Source organism: Phocoena sinus, chromosome X (genome assembly GCF_008692025.1).
Source record: "Phocoena sinus isolate mPhoSin1 chromosome X, mPhoSin1.pri, whole genome shotgun sequence".
In the NCBI taxonomy this organism is placed as follows: Eukaryota; Metazoa; Chordata; class Mammalia; order Artiodactyla; family Phocoenidae; genus Phocoena; species Phocoena sinus.
In genome coordinates, this window is record NC_045784.1 from 92,153,395 (window position 1) to 92,170,754 (window position 17,360).

At 40.0% G+C, this 17,360-nt stretch overlaps 1 protein-coding gene across 12 annotated transcripts in view; it reads left to right on the forward strand.

The window, feature by feature from the left end:
• Positions 1–369: 369 nt before the first annotated feature.
• The window catches only part of LOC116747827 (NACHT, LRR and PYD domains-containing protein 12), a 51,433-nt gene continuing 34,442 nt past the window's right edge, over positions 370–17,360 (forward strand). For 2 of the 12 annotated variants that reach the window (XM_032620364.1, XM_032620360.1), the window contains exons 1-3: positions 370–438; positions 1,662–1,768; positions 2,077–2,143. The gene's annotated coding sequence lies outside the window, so the exon portion shown is untranslated. Of the gene's footprint in view, positions 439–549; positions 684–763; positions 903–1,021; positions 1,088–1,661; positions 1,769–2,076; positions 2,144–17,360 lie in introns of those variants that run through there. The other 10 variants (XM_032620368.1, XM_032620361.1, XM_032620369.1 and 7 more) reach the window with 10 other exon arrangements.

Below are 17,360 nucleotides of genomic sequence, written 5' to 3' on the forward strand. Positions count from 1 at the left end.
TGAGGTAAAGACTACTAGTATTGACTCCAAAGGACACGAAGAGTTAATTCCTGTGCCCTTGCCCAGCCCAGAAGATTCCGTGCTGCCCGGTAGTTGCTAGCAAGGGTCTTGGCTCTGACTGCCTTTGGCACGGGGTAAAGAAGTCAGGGCCCAAAACCTAGGAAAAGATCCAGCCTAGTGGCTCATGGATTCGGGGTTGACCAGGCAGGATTCCCAGGACTGCGCTAGACACCCTCGAAACCTCTCCCACCGCGGTTTTCCCATCCTCTTTTTTCCTCCCCTTTCCCTCCCGCTCCCCAATGCCCCCCCTTTCCAGGCCGGCCCCTCCCTCTGAGACGCCTCCTCTCTGAGTCATTTCCCCTTCTCCGCCCCAAGACCTTGGCTCTCCCTTCCCTCAAGCAGGAAGGAGAGGAAGGGCAAACTGGCTTTGGGAACCAGGTGAGCGCTTTTCTCAGCGAGAACGTGGAACGCCTCCCGCCGCACCACCCTGCCCCCCAGCGCCCACTCCGTTGGGAGGGACAGGAAGTCGAGGGAGTTCCCTCCGCCTGAGTGGCTGGCTTCCCAGTAGTCCGAAGGCCCCGGTGGCCGAGCGTGGGAGGTGCCACACCCCGCCCGGTGTCTCCTGGGATGCGAGGAGGGAAGCGGCGGCCCAGTTGGACTGGCCTGCCGCAGGCTCGTTCGGGGTGAGCTCAGCGCGCCGGGGAGGGACCTCGCTGCCCGCGAAGCTGGGGGGCGGGGAGGGCCGGGCCGCCGGCCCCCGAGGAAAGCCCGCCCTGGAAAGGGAAGATGGGAGAGGCTCTAGAGGATACGCGTGTGGAGTGGGGGTCGAGGCGCAGGACTTGGGGAACACGCGTCTGCGCGGAGAGGCGCGGGAGGACGCGCCTGGTTGCAGCAATTTATGGGTGTGTGTGTGGAGAACCTTAGCGCGTGCGTGCGGCGCGTCTGTTGGGAGGTGCGTGCGTGTGGGGGGCCGTGCGTGTGGGGTGCGTGCGTGTAGGCGTGCGTGGGGGTGGGGGAGGAGATAACAGAAAGGAATGCTGAGGGACGCCGGGGGTGGGGACTGACACCGCGAGCTTGCGGGATTGAGGTAAAGATATCAGAGCATCTCTGGCTGACAGCTCCGAGTCAGCATTCTTAACTTTTTAATTTTTTGAAGGGCGGGTGGAGGGTGGACGTGACCCGTTTGAAATTCTAAGGAAAAGTATCGGTCATCTCCTCAAAAAGAAAAAACAAAACCAAAAAACCAAACAAAAGCACATGGTGGTTCCTGGGCCCAAGGACGGCCATCCGTAGACCCCAGACTGTGGCTGAAGTCGGGCAGAAAACCCAAATAGGTGACTTAGGTATTCGCCACTGGGTCTTGTGATTCTGCGACGGGGGAACGGAACAGGTGACCGAACTGTTGCCTCCTTTCTCTGCGGGCCCGTCCTGGGCTTGGTGGCTTCCAGGCCGTGTCACCGTGCCTTTGGGAGGCGGCGCCCTCAGAGTGGGTGTAAGAAACGGGGTCGCTCCCCAGGGTACGGCCGCTCCGGGGCCCATGGCCTTCCCCATCCAGCCGGGGCGCCAGGCCTCCCAACCGGGTCCCGTGAGCCGGCCGGCTGGTCAGCCCAGATCTGGGCACCGGCCTCAGACGTGCTGGTCAGTTCCCTGCTCTTGCTCAGGTCCTCAGGTCGGAGCGCAGCGCGTCCTCGGATCCCCGCACCCGCAAGCGTCTCCACGGCCCGGATGTAGTGTGGGGAGTGCGGCTCTAAGGTTGGCCCTTGGCTGGGTAAGTGACTAGGAAAGCAGCGGATTGGGGTTCTGATTCCGTCTTTATCATTAACTAACTGTGGGATGTGAAGCAATTTCCCTCATCTTTCTGTGCCTCACTTTCCTCATTTGTAAAATGGGAGAGTAGCTCACAGCGTGGTTGGAAGTGTAAATAAGACTATAATAAGTTCCCAGCAAACGGAAGCATTTAATGAATGTCATCATACCTTAAGTATAAATATAAATAAGTAAGTAGATAAGTTAAAGTAGAAATTGTATCCTGAAAGAATGTATTAAACTGCTGGTTTTCTTTTTGGTCTCTTCTAGGCACACCTAGTTGTGCCATCCTCAGCCAAAGCCCACCAGATCCATCCTGTAAAGTCACACGCCTGAAGTAAGTGGGCTTTTAGTTTGGATCTTTTGAGATGTTCTGAGAGATAAGGCTTAGTCCACCATCAACTCTCCCCTGGATTGCTGCCTTGGTCGCCAAGCCTTCACACTTGGCCTGCTTCCCTCCCGTTCATTTTCCGTGTTGCGGTCAGAGTTATCATTCCCTCTGAGCTACAAAGTAACCTGCTGGTTCGGAGCACAGACCTTGGTGTCAGACAGATCTCTTTCAGATCCCACCTGCACCCTGCTCCATCACTTTCTGTGTGACCTCGCACAAGTTACTTCACCTCTTTAAGAATCCTTTTCCTTATCTGTAAAAGGGGGTAATGGTGGTCTCTACCTCATATAGGTGTTGTGAGAAGTTCCAGAAGTAATGCATATAGAGTGGTCCATAGTAACTCATAGTAGCTCAGTAAATGGCAGATTAAAATGGATTAGAGCAGTGAGGCTGCTAGCAAGAGTGTTTGAAGTGATGTACCATGGCCACTAGACTGGATAGGGAGTTAAGCAATAAAGTGGTAATGAGCTGAAGAATGGGAGAAGTCAAAGGATGGGAGATCTTGATGAAAATGAGGAGTGGGTATTCTGAGAACCAAGAAGTAATAAGGGTAAGAGGTTGTAGCCAGAGATTGGGTTAGTGGAGTTCAGAAATTCTGAAGTGGAGCAGCTCCATGTTTATCGGGTGGTCTAGGGCACTAATAGCTAGAAATGGCACGTGAAGTGGCATGTAGTCAGAGGTTGCAGAAGTAGAGGAGGTCAAGGGACAATGAAGCTAGAGAGTTGGATGAGTCATCCATAGCCATTGAGGTTACTTATCTGATGACATGGGTTGGAATGGAGAGGAAAATGGAGCTAGTGCCGATAAGGTCCACCCTGATTAACAGGGAGCAGTCATTTATTTCACAGATATTTACTGAGCTCTTACTAAATGTCAGGTTATAACAAGACAGACAAGAGTCCTGCTATCATGGAGCTTACAGTCTAGTAGGAGTGATAACAGACATTAATAATCCCACCTATACGTAGAAAACTTCAAATTGAGATAAGAGCTATGAAGGAAAAATAAGCGTTCTATAAGTACTTATAACAGGAGGACCTGACTCTGTCTGCAATGTCAGGGAAGACTCTCCTAAAGAAGTGATGAGAACTGAAGGATCAGCTGGGGTAGAAGGAGATAGAGGAGGGATGAATGGAGGAAGTGTTCCACATAGAGGAAACAAACATCATGTGCAGAGACCTGAAGCTAGAACACGTGCAAGGGACTTGAAGTACTGAAAGGTGTCTCCTGTGGCTAGAGCACATTAAGCAAGGGGGAGAGTATTGGGAGCTGAGACTGGATGGCAGGGCCCCTTAATTATTTTGGGCTTTATCCTAGGAGCATTGGGAATACTACTAAAGGGTTTTGATTAGGTGAATGACATGATTTATCTGTATTGGTTTCTTTTTTTTTTTTAACATCTTTATTGGGGTATAATTGCTTTACAATGGTGTGTTAGTTTCTGCCTTATAACAAAGTGAATCAGTTATACATATACATATGTTCCCATATCTCTTCCCTCTTGCGTCTCCCTCCCTCCCACCCTCCCTATCCCACCCCACCAAGCTGATATCCCTGTGCCATGTGGCTGCTTCCCACTAGCTACCAACCTTATGTTTGTTAGTGTATATATTTCCATACCTCTCTCTCGCCCTGTCACAGCTCACCCTTCCCCCTCCCCATATCCTCAAGTCCGTTCTCCAGTAGGTCTGTGTCTTTATTCCTGTCTTACCCCTAGGTTATTCATGACATTTTTTCCCTTAAATTCCATACATATGTGTTAGCATACGGTATTTGTCTTTCTCTTTCTGACTTACTTCACTCTGTATGACAGACTCTAGGTCTATCCACCTCATTACAAATAGCTCAATTTCGTTTCTTTTTATGGCTGAGTAATATTCCATTGTATATATGTGCCACATCTTCTTTATCCATTCATCCGATGATGGGCACGTAGGTTGTTTCCATCTCCGGGCTATTGTAAATAGAGCTGCAATGAACATTTTGGTACATGACTCTTTTGAATTTTGGTTTTCTCACGGAATATGCCCAGTAGTGGGATTGCTGGGTCATATGGTAGTTCTATTTGTAGTTTTTTAAGGAACCTCCATACTGTTCTCCATAGTGGCTGTACCAATTCACATTCCCACCAGCAGTGCAAGAGGGTTCCCTTTTCTCCACACCCTCTCCAGCATTTATTGTTTCTAGATTTTTTCATGATGGCCATTCTGACTGGTGTGAGTGATATCTCATTGTAGTTTTGATTTGCATTTCTCTAATGATTAATGATGTTGAGCATTCTTTCATGTGTTTGTTGGCGGTCTGTATATCTTCTTTGGAGAAATGTCTATTTAGGTCTTCTGCCCATTTTTGGATTGGGTTGTGTGTTTTTTTGTTATTGAGCTGCATGAGCTGCTTGTAAATTTTGGAAATTAATCCTTTGTCAATTGCTTCATTTGCAAATAATTTTCTCCCATTCTGAGGGTTGTCTTTTGGTCTTGTTTATGGTTTCCTTTGCTGTGCAAAAGCTTTGAAGTTTCATTAGGTCCCATTGGTTTATTTTTGTTTTTATTTCCATTTCTCTAGGAGGTGGGTCAAAAAGGATCTTGCTGTGATTTATGTCATAAGAGTGTTCTGCCTATGTTTTCCTCTAAGAGTTTGATAGTTTCTGGCCTTACATTTAGGCCTTTAATCCATTTTGAGCTTATTTTTGTGTATGGTGTTAGGGAGTGATCTAATCTCATCCTTTTACATGTACCTGTCCAGTTTTCCCAGCACCACTTATTGAAGGGGCTGTCCTTTCTGCACTGTACATTACTGCCACCTTTATCAAAGATAAGGTGACCATATGTGCGTGGATTTATCTCTGGGCTTTCTATCCTATTACATTGATCTATCTTTCTGTTTTTGTGCCAGTACCATACTGTCTTGATTACTGTAGCCTTTGTAGTATAGTCTGAAGTCAGGGAGCCTGATTCCTCCAGCTCCGTTTTTTGTTCTCAAGATTGCTTTGGCTATTCGGGGTCTTTTGTGTTTCCATACAAATTGTGAAATTTTTTGTTCTAGTTCTGTGAAAAATGCCAGTGGTAGTTTGATAGGGATTGCAGTAAATCTATAGATTGCTTTGGGTAGTAGAGTCATTTTCACAATGTTGATTCTTCCAATCCAAGAACATGGTATATCTCTCCATCTATTTGTATCATCTTTAATTTCTTTCATCAGTGTCTTATAATTTTCTGCATACAGGTCTTTTGTCTCCTTAGATAGGTTTATTCCTAGATATTTTATTCTTTTTGTTGCAGTGGTAAATGGGAGTGTTTTCTTGATTTCACTTTCAGATTTTTCATCATTAGTATATAGGAATGCCAGAGATTTCTGTGCATTAACTTTGTATCCTGCTACTTTACCAAATTCATTGATTAGCTCTAGTAGTTTTCTGGTAGCATCTTTAGGATTCTGTATGTATAGTATCATGTCATCTGCAAACAGTGACAGCTTTACTTCTTCTTTTCCAATCTGGATTCCTTTTATTTCCTTTTCTTCTCTGATTGCTGTGGCTAAAACTTCCAAAACTATGTTGAATAAGAGTGGTGAGAGTGGGCAACCTTGTCTTTTTCCTGATCTTAGTGGAAATGCTTTCAGTTTTTCACCATTGAGGATGATGTTGGCTGTGGGTTTGTCATATATGGCCTTTATTATGTTGAGGAAAGTTCCCTCTATGCCTACTTTCTGCAGGGTTTTTATCATAAATGGGTGTTGAATTTTGTCGAAAGCTTTCTCTGCATCTATTGAGATGACCATATGGTACTTCTCCTTCAGTTTGTCAATATGGTTTATCACATTGATAGATTTGCATACATTGAAGAATCCTTGCATTCCTGGAATAAACCCCGCTTGATCATGGTGTATGATCCTTTTAATGTGCTGTTGGATTCTGTTTGCTAGGATTTTGTTGAGGGTTTTTGCATCTATGTTCATCAGTGATATTGACCTGTAGTTCTCTTTCTTTGTGACATCCTTGTCTGGTTTTGGTATCAAGGTGATGGTGGCCTCGTAGAATGAGTTTGGGAGTGTTCCTCCCTCTGCTATATTTTGGAAGAGTTTGAGAAGGATAGGTGTTAGCTCTTCTCTAAATGTTTGATAGAATTCGCCTGTGAAGTCATCTGGTCCTAGGCTTTTGTTTGTTGGAAGATTTTTAATCACAGTTTCAATTTCAGTGCTTGTGATTGGTCTGTTCATATTTTCTATTTCTTCCTGATTCAGTCTTGGTAGGTTGTACATTTCTAAGAATTTGTCCATTTCTTCCAGATTGTCCATTTTATTGGCATAGAGTTGCTTGTAGTAATCTCTCATGATCCTTTGTATTTCTGCAGTGTCACTTGTGACTTCTCCTTTTTCATTTCTAATTCTATTGATTTGAGTCTTCTCCCTTTTTTTCTTGATGAGTCTGGCTAATGGTTTATCTATTTTGTTTATCTTCTCAAAGAACCAGCTTTTAGTTTTATTGATCTTTGCTATTGTTTCCTTCATTTCTCTTTCATTTATTTCTGATCTGATTTTTATGATTTCTTTCCTTCTGCTAACTTTGGGGGTTTTTTGTTCTTCTTTCTCTAATTGCTTGAGGTGCAAGGTATTTTGTTTCTTTTTTAAAAAATAAATTTATTTATTTATTTTTGGCTGTGTTGGGTTTTATTTGCTGCACACAGGCTTTCTCTAGTTGTGGCGAGCAGGGGCTACTCTGTTGCAGTGCGCGGAGCACGGGATCTAGGCATGTGGGCTTCAGTAGTTGTGGCACGCAGGCTCAGTAGTTGTGGCGAACAGGCTTAGGTGCTCCATGGCATGTGGGATCTTCCCGGACCAGGGCTTGAACCCATGTGCCCTGCATTGGCAGGCAGATTCTTAACCACTGCACCAGCAGGGATGTCCTAGATTTATCTGTATTTCTATGTTTCTTCCTCCCACCTCAGTTTTATTAAGATATAATTGATATATAACATTGTACAGTTTAAGATGTACATAACAACATAATGATTTGATATGTTTATATATTGCAAAATGATTATCATAGTATTTCTTAAGTAATGCACAACTATATGCTCATTAGAACAAAATAATCAACACAAGTATATAAATTGTGAAAGTCCAATTTGTATTTTTCTTTCTATGCATTAGAATACATATGTACCCATATATAATACAATAGATGTATACATTATTCTATATATAGAATTATATATATAATATAGCAACTAGCTTTTTCCACTTAACAGTGTGCCTTTGACTTTTTCCATGTCTTTATTTTTTAATTACTCAATAATATATAAGTATATTTTCATGGTAAAAGATTGAAACAGTACACAGGTGTAGAGATAGTAAATCTTAAAACTTGCCTTTTCTGCTCCCTCTATAGTTGTTACTTCCCCCCCCACCCCCCAAAAAAAGCAAAACAAAGAATAAACTAATTGTCAACAGTTTGGTGAGTATCCTTACAATCGCCTTTCCATGCATTTATATGAATAAATAAGTCCTTATACCATATATAATTTATTCATATCATTATGCAGCTTTTAAATTTCTTATTTATTGACTTAATTACACAATTGACACACGAATACATTTTTCTTTCAGAGGATTAGAATGTTACAGGGAAGACTTAAACCTTCGTTAGTCGTCATTGATTTCCTCCCTGATTCTCTCCCTCCCTACTCACTGTTGGACTTAGCTTCTTCCAGATCTTTTCTCTCTCTCTCTTTCCCTCTCTCTCTCTCTCTCACACACACACACACACACACACACTATATATATATATAGTATTATTTAGTGTTATTTAAAATGTAAATTATTTATACTCCAGTAAAGATGTTAAATATATATAGATATAGATATAGATATTTTATCATGCTTAGATGTATTGTTCTGCTACTTGCTACTTTTCACCCAACATAATGTCTGAGAACTTTTCATGTTAGTACATGTAAATCTAACTTGTTCTTTTTCACTGTTTCGGAGTATTCTACAGAACAGATATGCTATAATTCATTTAGCCATTTCCCCATTGCCATGATTATTTCCAAGTTTTCTACTAATATAAAATGTGCTGCAATGTATATCCTTCTACATGCCTCCCTCTTTCCTTTCTCTATTCACTTCTAAATGCTACCTTTAATCAATACTAGATTCTTATGCATATTTAGGTTTGTTTCAGAATTCTTTATTTGGTTCTACTGATCCATTTATTTATACTTGCATTCATACCACACTTTAAATTTCTATAGTTTTATAACGTCTGATATCTGACATGGAAAGTCATCTTTTTTCTTCAATTTTGTGTTATTCTTGCATATTTACTTTATAATATGGATTTTAGAATCAAATTATCATACCCAAATAGAATCTTATTGGCATTTTTGTTGGCCCCGCATTGAGTTTCCGGATTTAACTGGGGAGAATTGGCACCTTTACATTAATGACTCTTCCTTTATATGAATATATGTGGTATGACTCTCCATTTATTCAGATTTTTAAGTCCTTTAATAACGTGTCATTTTCTCCATACATGTGTTGAACATATCTTGTTTGGGCTATTTCTAGATACTTTATAGCTTTTGTTGCTACTATTAATAGGATTTTTTCTTTCATTTTGTAATCAAGGGTATATAAGATAACTTGTTTTTTGTTTGAAATTGTGCCCAACAACTTTACTGAATTTTCCTTCTTTCTAATAGTTTGTTCATTGAGTCTGTTGGATTTTCTAGGTTGGCAAACAGATTATGTACAAATGTTGATAGTTTTCTCTCTGGCTTCAATCTGTATACCACGTGTATTTTTCTTATCTGAATGCATTGTCTAGGACTTCCAGTATAAGGCTGAATAGTAACAATGATATCAGACATCCTTAACTTATCCCTCCCTTTAATGGGAATGCTTCGAAAATTTCATCAGGTATGCTTCTTAGTGTGGGTTCTGGCAGTTGCCCTTTATTAAGTTAAGTAAGTTTTCTTTAATTCCTACTCTTTAGAGGCTTTTTAAAAGCAAGAATGGCTATGACATTTTATCAATTGCTTTTTCACCTATAAGTTGGACATACAGGTTTTTCCCCTTTAACTTGTTAATGCATTGAATTGCATTGATAGCTTTTTTTTTTTTTTTTTTTTTTGCGGTATGCGGGCCACTCACTGTTGTGGCCTCTCCTGTTGCGGAGCACAAGCTCCGGACGTGCAGGCTCAGTGGCCATGGCTCATGGGCCTAGCCGCTCCGCGGCATGTGGGATCTTCCTGGACTGGGGCACGAACCTGTGTCCCCTGCATCGGCAGGCGGACTCTCAACCACTGCGCCACCAGGGAAGCCCATGCATTGATAGCTTTTTAAAAACTTTCTATTATGATAATTTCCAAACATAAATGACAGTAGAGAGTACAGTAAACCCCCATAACTGAGCTTTAATAGCCATCAACATTTTGCCATACTTGTTTCAGCTATTCCCCTCCCCTCTTTTGTGCTGGAATGTTTTAGGCTAATCATGAGCATCATACGATTTCACTCCTAAATATTTCAGTATGCCTCACCAAAAATTGTAGCAAAAATGACATCTTTTCATATAATCATAATGCCATTATAATACTAATACCCGGCATATCTTCCGATTTTTCCAATTGTCTAAAAAATCGTTTTATTTTTTAGACTTTTAAAAAAATAAATTTATTTATTTTACTGCTGGCTGTGTTGGGTGTTCGTTGCCGCATGGGCTTTCTCTAGTTGGGAAGAGCCGAGGCTACTCTTTGTTGCACTGCAGGGGCTTCTCTTGTTGCAGTGGCTTTTCTTGTTGTGGAGCATGGGCTCTAGGCACGCGGGCTTCAGTAATTGTGGCACGTGGGCTCAGTAGTTGTGGCGCACGGGCTTAGTTGCTCCGCAGCATGTGGGATCTTCCGGGACCAGGGCTCGAACCCGTGTCCCCTGCACTGGCAGGCATATTCCTAACCACTGCACCACCAGGGAAGTCCTAAAAAATATTTTTACCATTGCGGTTTCGTTCAATCAGGACCCAACCAACAACTCATTGTATTAGGTTATATCTCTTAGATTTCTTTTAAGTTTTTAAAAAGCTAATACAGAACAACACCTCCTCCCTTTTATTTTCATGGCATTGGTTTGTTGAAGAAACCTGCTATTTGTTCTATAGACTCTCCCACTTTCTGGATTTGGCTAATTACTTCCTTGAGGTGCTGTTTTATCTGTTTCTGTATTGCTTGTATTTCCTGTAGACTGGAAGGTGGATCTAAGTGCTTGATTAGATTCAGGTTCTTATTATTTGTTAAGACTGTTTAGTGGTTGATACTACGTACTTTCTTTTACATAATGTTTGCTTGTCTCACTATTAATAATACTAAAACTGGATTGAAGTGGTGTTAGTCTGATCCTGTCATTGTAAAGTTCTCCATCATCCTTTCACCTAGTGGCTTTACCATCCATTTGATAACTATTATGTGAGTCAGTTCATTAAGGATTTCAAAATAATAAGTTTCTAATTCTATTATTCTTTCTGAATTTATTAGCTAGCATACCTCTGTAAGAAGAACTATCTCTCCTCTACTAGGGCTACTTGGTAAGTCTAAAATACAGTTCCTATACGAAAGACAGGATAAACGCTTAACTCTTTCCCTGTAATTGCCAATTTTCCAAGTAAGGAGTTGGTGTCCTGTTCCACGCTGACAGATCTGTAAGTGTTAAACTTCCCTGCATTCCTAATATTAACCTATCAGGTCAGGGAATGATGTGGTTTTTTTTTTCTTTTTTAATGTACTCTGGGATTTGAGGGACTAATCTTTTATTTAGCAGATTTGTATCTGTGTTCATAAGTGAGATTGCCTATAGTACTGATCCTCAGCCTGGGGCTAACCATCCCTCTAGGGGACATTTGGAAATGCCTGGAGGTGCTTTTGGTTGTCACAGTTTATTGGTGTGTGTGTGGTGGGAAGTCCTGCTGGCATTTAGTAGATAGGGATCAGGGATACTAAAAGAAGAATTGTTCCGCCAAAAATGCCGTCAGCATCCCCTTGAAAAATAATGGCCTGTAGTTTTCCCGTGCTTGATTATGGTATTAAGGTTATGCATTTTTATATCTACGTTCATAAGTGAGATGGGCCTATAATTTCTTTCCCTTTACTTGTCAGTTTTGGTATCAAGATTATACTAGCCTATAGTTGCATGGTGTCATTTCCCTTCTTTTACTTTGCTTTGGAAATTTTTGTGTAAAGTTTGATTAATCTGTTCCTAGATGGTGTGGTCAAACTCTCCCACAAAACTTTCTGGGGCTGGTGACTTTTGAGGTAGAGTATTATCATTTCACATTCTTCTATGATTAATTGGTCTATTTAAGTTTTCTATTTCTTAGGCCAATTTTGGTTGTTTATTTTCTTGGGAATTATCCATTTCACTTAGATTTTTAAAATTATTGCTATAAAAATTATACTTAGTACTTTTTGGATAATTTTTTAATCTCTTGTTTCTGTAGTTTGGTTCCCTTTCATTTTTTATGTTAATTTATGATGGCTTTATTTTTGAAATCATACTTGCTAAAAATTTGTTCATTCTATTGTTCTTTTCAGATAACTATCATTTCCTTTTATTGATTTACTCTGTTGTTTAATTGTTTGCTTTCTATTTTGATAATTATTGCTTTTTTAAATTGAGGTATAATTGACATACAATGTTATATTAGTTTCAGGTGTACAAATATTTGATATTTGTATATATTGTTAAATGATCACCACAATAAGTCTAGTTAACATCCATCACCATACAGAGTTACAGAATTTTTTTTCTTGTGATGAGAACTTTAAATATTTAGTCTCTTAGTAACTTTTAAATATGTGATACAGTATTGCTAACTATAGTCACAATGCGGTACATTACATTCTTGTGATTCCCATGACTTAACTATTTTATAACTAGAAGTTTGTACTTTTTGACTCCCCTCACCCACTTTGCCCACTCCCCACCCCCTCCCTCCCTGCCTCTGGCAACCACCAATCTGTTCTCTGTGTCTTTGAGGTTTTTTTTTTTTAACATTCTGTATATAAACAAGATCACGTAGTATTTGTCTTTCTTTGTCTGACTTATTTCAGTTAGCATAATGCCCTCAAGGTCCATGCATGTTGTCATAAATGGCAAGATTTCATGGTTTTTTATGGCTGAACGTAGGGGGTATGTTTTGTTTTATGTGAAACTGCCACATCTTTGTACCATTTTACTCTCCTACCAACATCCTTAGCAGCATTTGGTAGTGTCAGTTTTTTTAATATTAACCATTCTGGTGAGTGTGAACTGATACCTCATTGCAGTTTTTATTTACATTTCCCTAGTGACTAATGATGTTGAGCCATATTTTCATGTGCTATTGGCCATTTGTATATTTTCCTTTGTGAAAGGTCTGTTCAAATATTTTGCCCATTTTCTTTTTTTATTGTAGTAAAATATATATAACATAAAATTTATCACTTTTTTAATTTTTAAATTTTATTTTATTTATATTTTTATACAACAGGTTCTTATTAGTCATCAATTGTATACACATCGGTGTATACATGTCAATCCCAATCACCCAATTCATCACACCATCACCACCACCACCCCGCCACTTTCCCACCTTGGTGTCCATACGTTTGTTCTCCACATCTGTGCCACAATTTCTGCCCTGCAAACCGGTTCATCTGTACCATTTTTCTAGGTTCCACATATATGTGTTAATATATGATATTTGTTTTTCTCTTCCTGACTTACTTCACTCTGTATGACAGTCTCTAGATCCATCCACGTGTCAACAAATGACTCAATTTCATTCCTTTTTATGGCTGAGTAATATTCCATTGTATATATGTACCACATCTTCTTTATCCATTTGTCTGTCAATGCGCATTTAGGTTGCTTCCATGACATGGCTATTGTAAATAGTGCTGCAATGAACATTGGGGTGCATGTGTCTTTTTGAATTATGGTTTTCTCTGGGTATATGCCCAGTAGTGAGACTGCTGGGTCATATGGTAATTCTATTTTTAGTTTTTTAAGGAACCTCCATACTGTTCTCCGTAGTGGCTGTATCACTTTACATTCCCACCAACAGTGCGAGAGGGTTCCCTTTTCTCCACACCCTCTCCAGCATTTATTGTTTTTAGATTGTCTGATGATGCCCATTCTAACTGGTGTGAGGTGGTACCTCATTGTAGTTTTGAGTTGCATTTCTCTAATAATTAGTGATGTTGAGCAGCTTTTCATGTGCTTCTTGGCCATCTGTACATCTTCTTTGGAGAAATGTCTGTTTAGGTCTTCTGCCCATTTTTGGATTGGGTTGTTTGTTTCTTTAATATTGAGCTGCATGAGCTCTTTATATATATTATTTATTTATTTATTTTACATCTTTATTGGAGTATAATTGCTTTACAATGGTGTGTTAGTTTCTGCTTTATAACAAAGTGAATCAGTTATACATACATATATGTTCCCATATCTCTTCCCTCTTGCATCTCCCTCCCTCCTACCCTCCCTATCCCACCCCTCCAAGTGGTCACAGAGCATCCAGCTGATCTCCCTGTGCTATGCGGCTGCTTCCCACTAGCTACCTACCTTACGTTTGGTAGTGTATATATGTCCATGCCTCTTTCTTGCTTTGTCACAGCTTGCCCTTCCCTCTCCCCATATCCTCAAGTCCATTCTCTTGTAGGTCTGTGTCTTTATTCCTGTCTTAGCACTAGGTTCTTCATGACATTTTTTTCTTAAGTTCCATATATATGTGTTAGCATACGGTATTTGTCTTTCTCTTTCTGACTTACTTCACTCTGTATGACAGACTCTAGGTCTATCCACCTCATTACAAATAGCTCAATTTCGTTTCTTTTTATGGCTGAGTAATATTCCATTGTATATATGTGCCACATCTTCTTTATCCATTCATCCGATGATGGACACTTAGGTTGTTTCCATCTCCGGGCTATTGTAAATAGAGCTGCAATGAACATTTTGGTACACGACACTTATTTTTTTTTTTTTTTGTGGTACGCGGGCCTCTCACTGCTGTGGCCTCTCCTGTGGCGGAGCACAGGCTCCAGAGGTGCGGGCCCAGTGGCCATGGCTCACGGGCCTAGCCACTCCACGGCATGTGGGATCTTCCCGGACCAGGGCGTGAACCCGTGTCCCTTGCATCGGCAGGCAGACTCTCAACCACTGCGCCACCAGGGAAGCCCTGTGCGTTAATTTTGTATCCTGCTACTTTACCAAATTCATTGATTAGCTCTAGTATTTTTCTGGTAGCATCTTTAGGATTCTCTATGTATAGTATCATGTCATCTGCAAACAGTGACAGCTTTACTTCTTCTTTTCCAATCTGGATTCTTTTTATTTCCTTTTCTTCTCTGATTGCTGTGGCTAAAACTTCTAAAACTATGTTGAATAAGAGTGGTGAGAGTGGGTAACCTTGTCTTGATCCTGATCTTAGTGGAAATGCTTTCAGTTTTTCACCATTGAGGACGATGTTGGCTGTGGGTTTGTCATATATGGCCTTTATTATGTTGAGGAAAGTTCCCTCTATGCCTACTTTCTGCAGGTTTTTAATCATAAATGGGTGTTGAATTTTGTCGAAAGCTTTCTCTGCATCTATTGAGATGACCATATGGTACTTCTCCTTCAATTTGTTAATATGGTGTATCATGTTGATTGATTTGCGTATATTGAAGAATCCTTGCATTCCTGGAATAAACCCCACTTGATCATGGTGTATGATCCGTTTAATGTGCTGTTGGATTCTGTTTGCTAGTATTTTGTTGAGAACTTTTGCATCTATGTTCATCAGTGATATTGACCTGTAGTTTTCTTTCTTTGTGACATCCTTGTCTGGTTTTGGTATCAGGGTGATGGTGGCCTCATAGAATGAGTTTGGGAGTGTTCCTCCCTCTGCTATATTTTGGAAGAGTTTGAGAAGGATGGGTGTTAGCTCTTCTCTAAATGTTTGATAGAATTCACCTGTGAAGCCATCTGGTCCTGGGCCCTTGTTTGTTGGAAGATTTTTAATCACAGTTTCAATTTCAGTGCTTGTGATTGGTCTGTTCATATTTTCTATTTCTTCCTGATTCAGTCTTGGCAGGTTGATCATTTCTAAGAATTTGTCCATTTCTTCCAGATTGTCCATTTTATTGGCATAGAGTTGCTTGTAGTAATCTCTCATGATCTTTTGTATTTCTGCAGTGTCAGTTGTTACTTTTCCTTTTTCATTTCTAATTCTATTGATTTGAGTCTTCTCCCTTCTTTTCTTGATGAGTCTGGCTAATGGTTTATCTATTTTATTTTCTCAAAGAACCAGCTTTTAGTTTTATTGATCTTTGCTATAGTTTCCTTCATTTATTTTTCATTTATTTCTGATCTGATCTTTATGATTTCTTTCCTTCTGCTAACTTCGGGGTTTTTTTGTTCTTCTTTCTCTAATTGCTTTAGGTGCAAGGTTAGGTTGTTTATTCGAGATGTTTCCTGTTTCTTAAGTTAGGATTGTATCGCTATAAACTTCCCTCTTAGAACTGCTTTTGCTGCATCCCATAGATTTTGGGTCATCGTGTCTCCATTGTCATTTGTTTCTAGGTGTTTTTTGATTTCCTATTTGATTTCTTCAGTGATCACTTTGTTATTAAGTAGTGTATTGTTTAGCCTCCATGTGTTTGTAGTTTTTACAGATCTTTTCCTGTAATTGATATCTAGTCTCATAGCGTTGTGGTCGGAAAAGATATTTGATACAATTTCAATTTTCTTAAATTTACCAAGGCTTGATTTGTGACCCAAGATATGATCTATCCTGGAGAATGTTCCATGAGCACTTGAGAAAAATGTGTATTCTGTTGTTTTTGGATGGATAAGATGGATTAAGTCCATCTTATTTAATGTATCATTTAAAGCTTGTGTTTCCTTATTTATTTACATTTTGGATGATCTGTCCATTGGTGAAAGTGGGGTGTTAAAGTCCCCTACTATGAATGTGTTACTGTCGATCTCCCCTTTTATGGCTGTTAGTATTTGCCTTATGTATTGAGGTGCTCCTATGTTGGGTGCATAAATATTTACAATTGTTATATCTTCTTGGATTGATCTCTTGATCATTATGTAGTGTCCTTCTTTGTCTCTTCTAATAGTCTTTATTTTAAAGTCTGTTTTGTCTGATATGAGAATTGCTACTCCAGCTTTCTTTTGGTTTCCATTTGCATGAAATATCTTTTTCCATCCCCTTACTTTTAGTCTGTATGTGTCTCTAGGTCTGAAGTGGGTCTCTTGTAGACAGCAAATATATGGGTCTTGTTTTTGTATCCATTCAGCCAGTCTGTGTCTTTTGGTGGGAGCATTTAGTCTATTTACATTTAAGGTAATTATCGATATGTATGTTCCTATTCCCATTTTCTTAATTGTTTTGGGTTCGTTATTGTAGGTCTTTTCCTTCTCTTGTGTTTCTTTCCTAGAGAAGTTCCTTTAGCAGTTGCTGTAAAGCTGGTTTGGTGGTGCTGAACTCTCTCAGCTTTTGCTTGTCTGTAAAGGTTTTAATTTCGCCATCAAACCTGAATGAGATCCTTGCTGGGTAGAGTAATCTTGGTTGCAGGTTCTTCTCCTTCATCACTTTAAATATGTCCTGCCAGTCCCTTCTGGCTTGCAGAGTTTCTGCTGAAAGATCAGCACTTAACCGTATGGGGATTCCCTTGTGTGTTATTTGTTGTTTTTCCCTTGCTGCTTTTAGTATGTTTTCTTTGTATTTAATTTTTGACAGTTTGATTAATATGTGTCTTGGCATATTTCTCCTTGGATTTATCCTGTATGGGACTCTCTGTGCTTCCTGGACTTGATTAACTATTTCCTTTCCCATATTAGGGAAGTTTTCAACTATAGTCTCTTCAAATATTTTCTCAGTCCCTTTCTTTTTCTCTTCTTCTTCTGGAACCCCTATAATTTGAATGTTGGTGCGTTTAATGTCATCCCAGAGGTCTCTGAGACTGTCCTCAGTTCTTTTCATTCTTTTTTCTTTATTCTGCTCTGCAGTAGTTATTTCCACTATTTTATCTTCCAGGTCACTTATCCGTTCTTCTGCCTCAGTTATTTTGCTATTGATTCCATCCAGGGTATTTTTAATTTCATTTATTGTGTTGTTCATCGTTGTTTGTTTCAT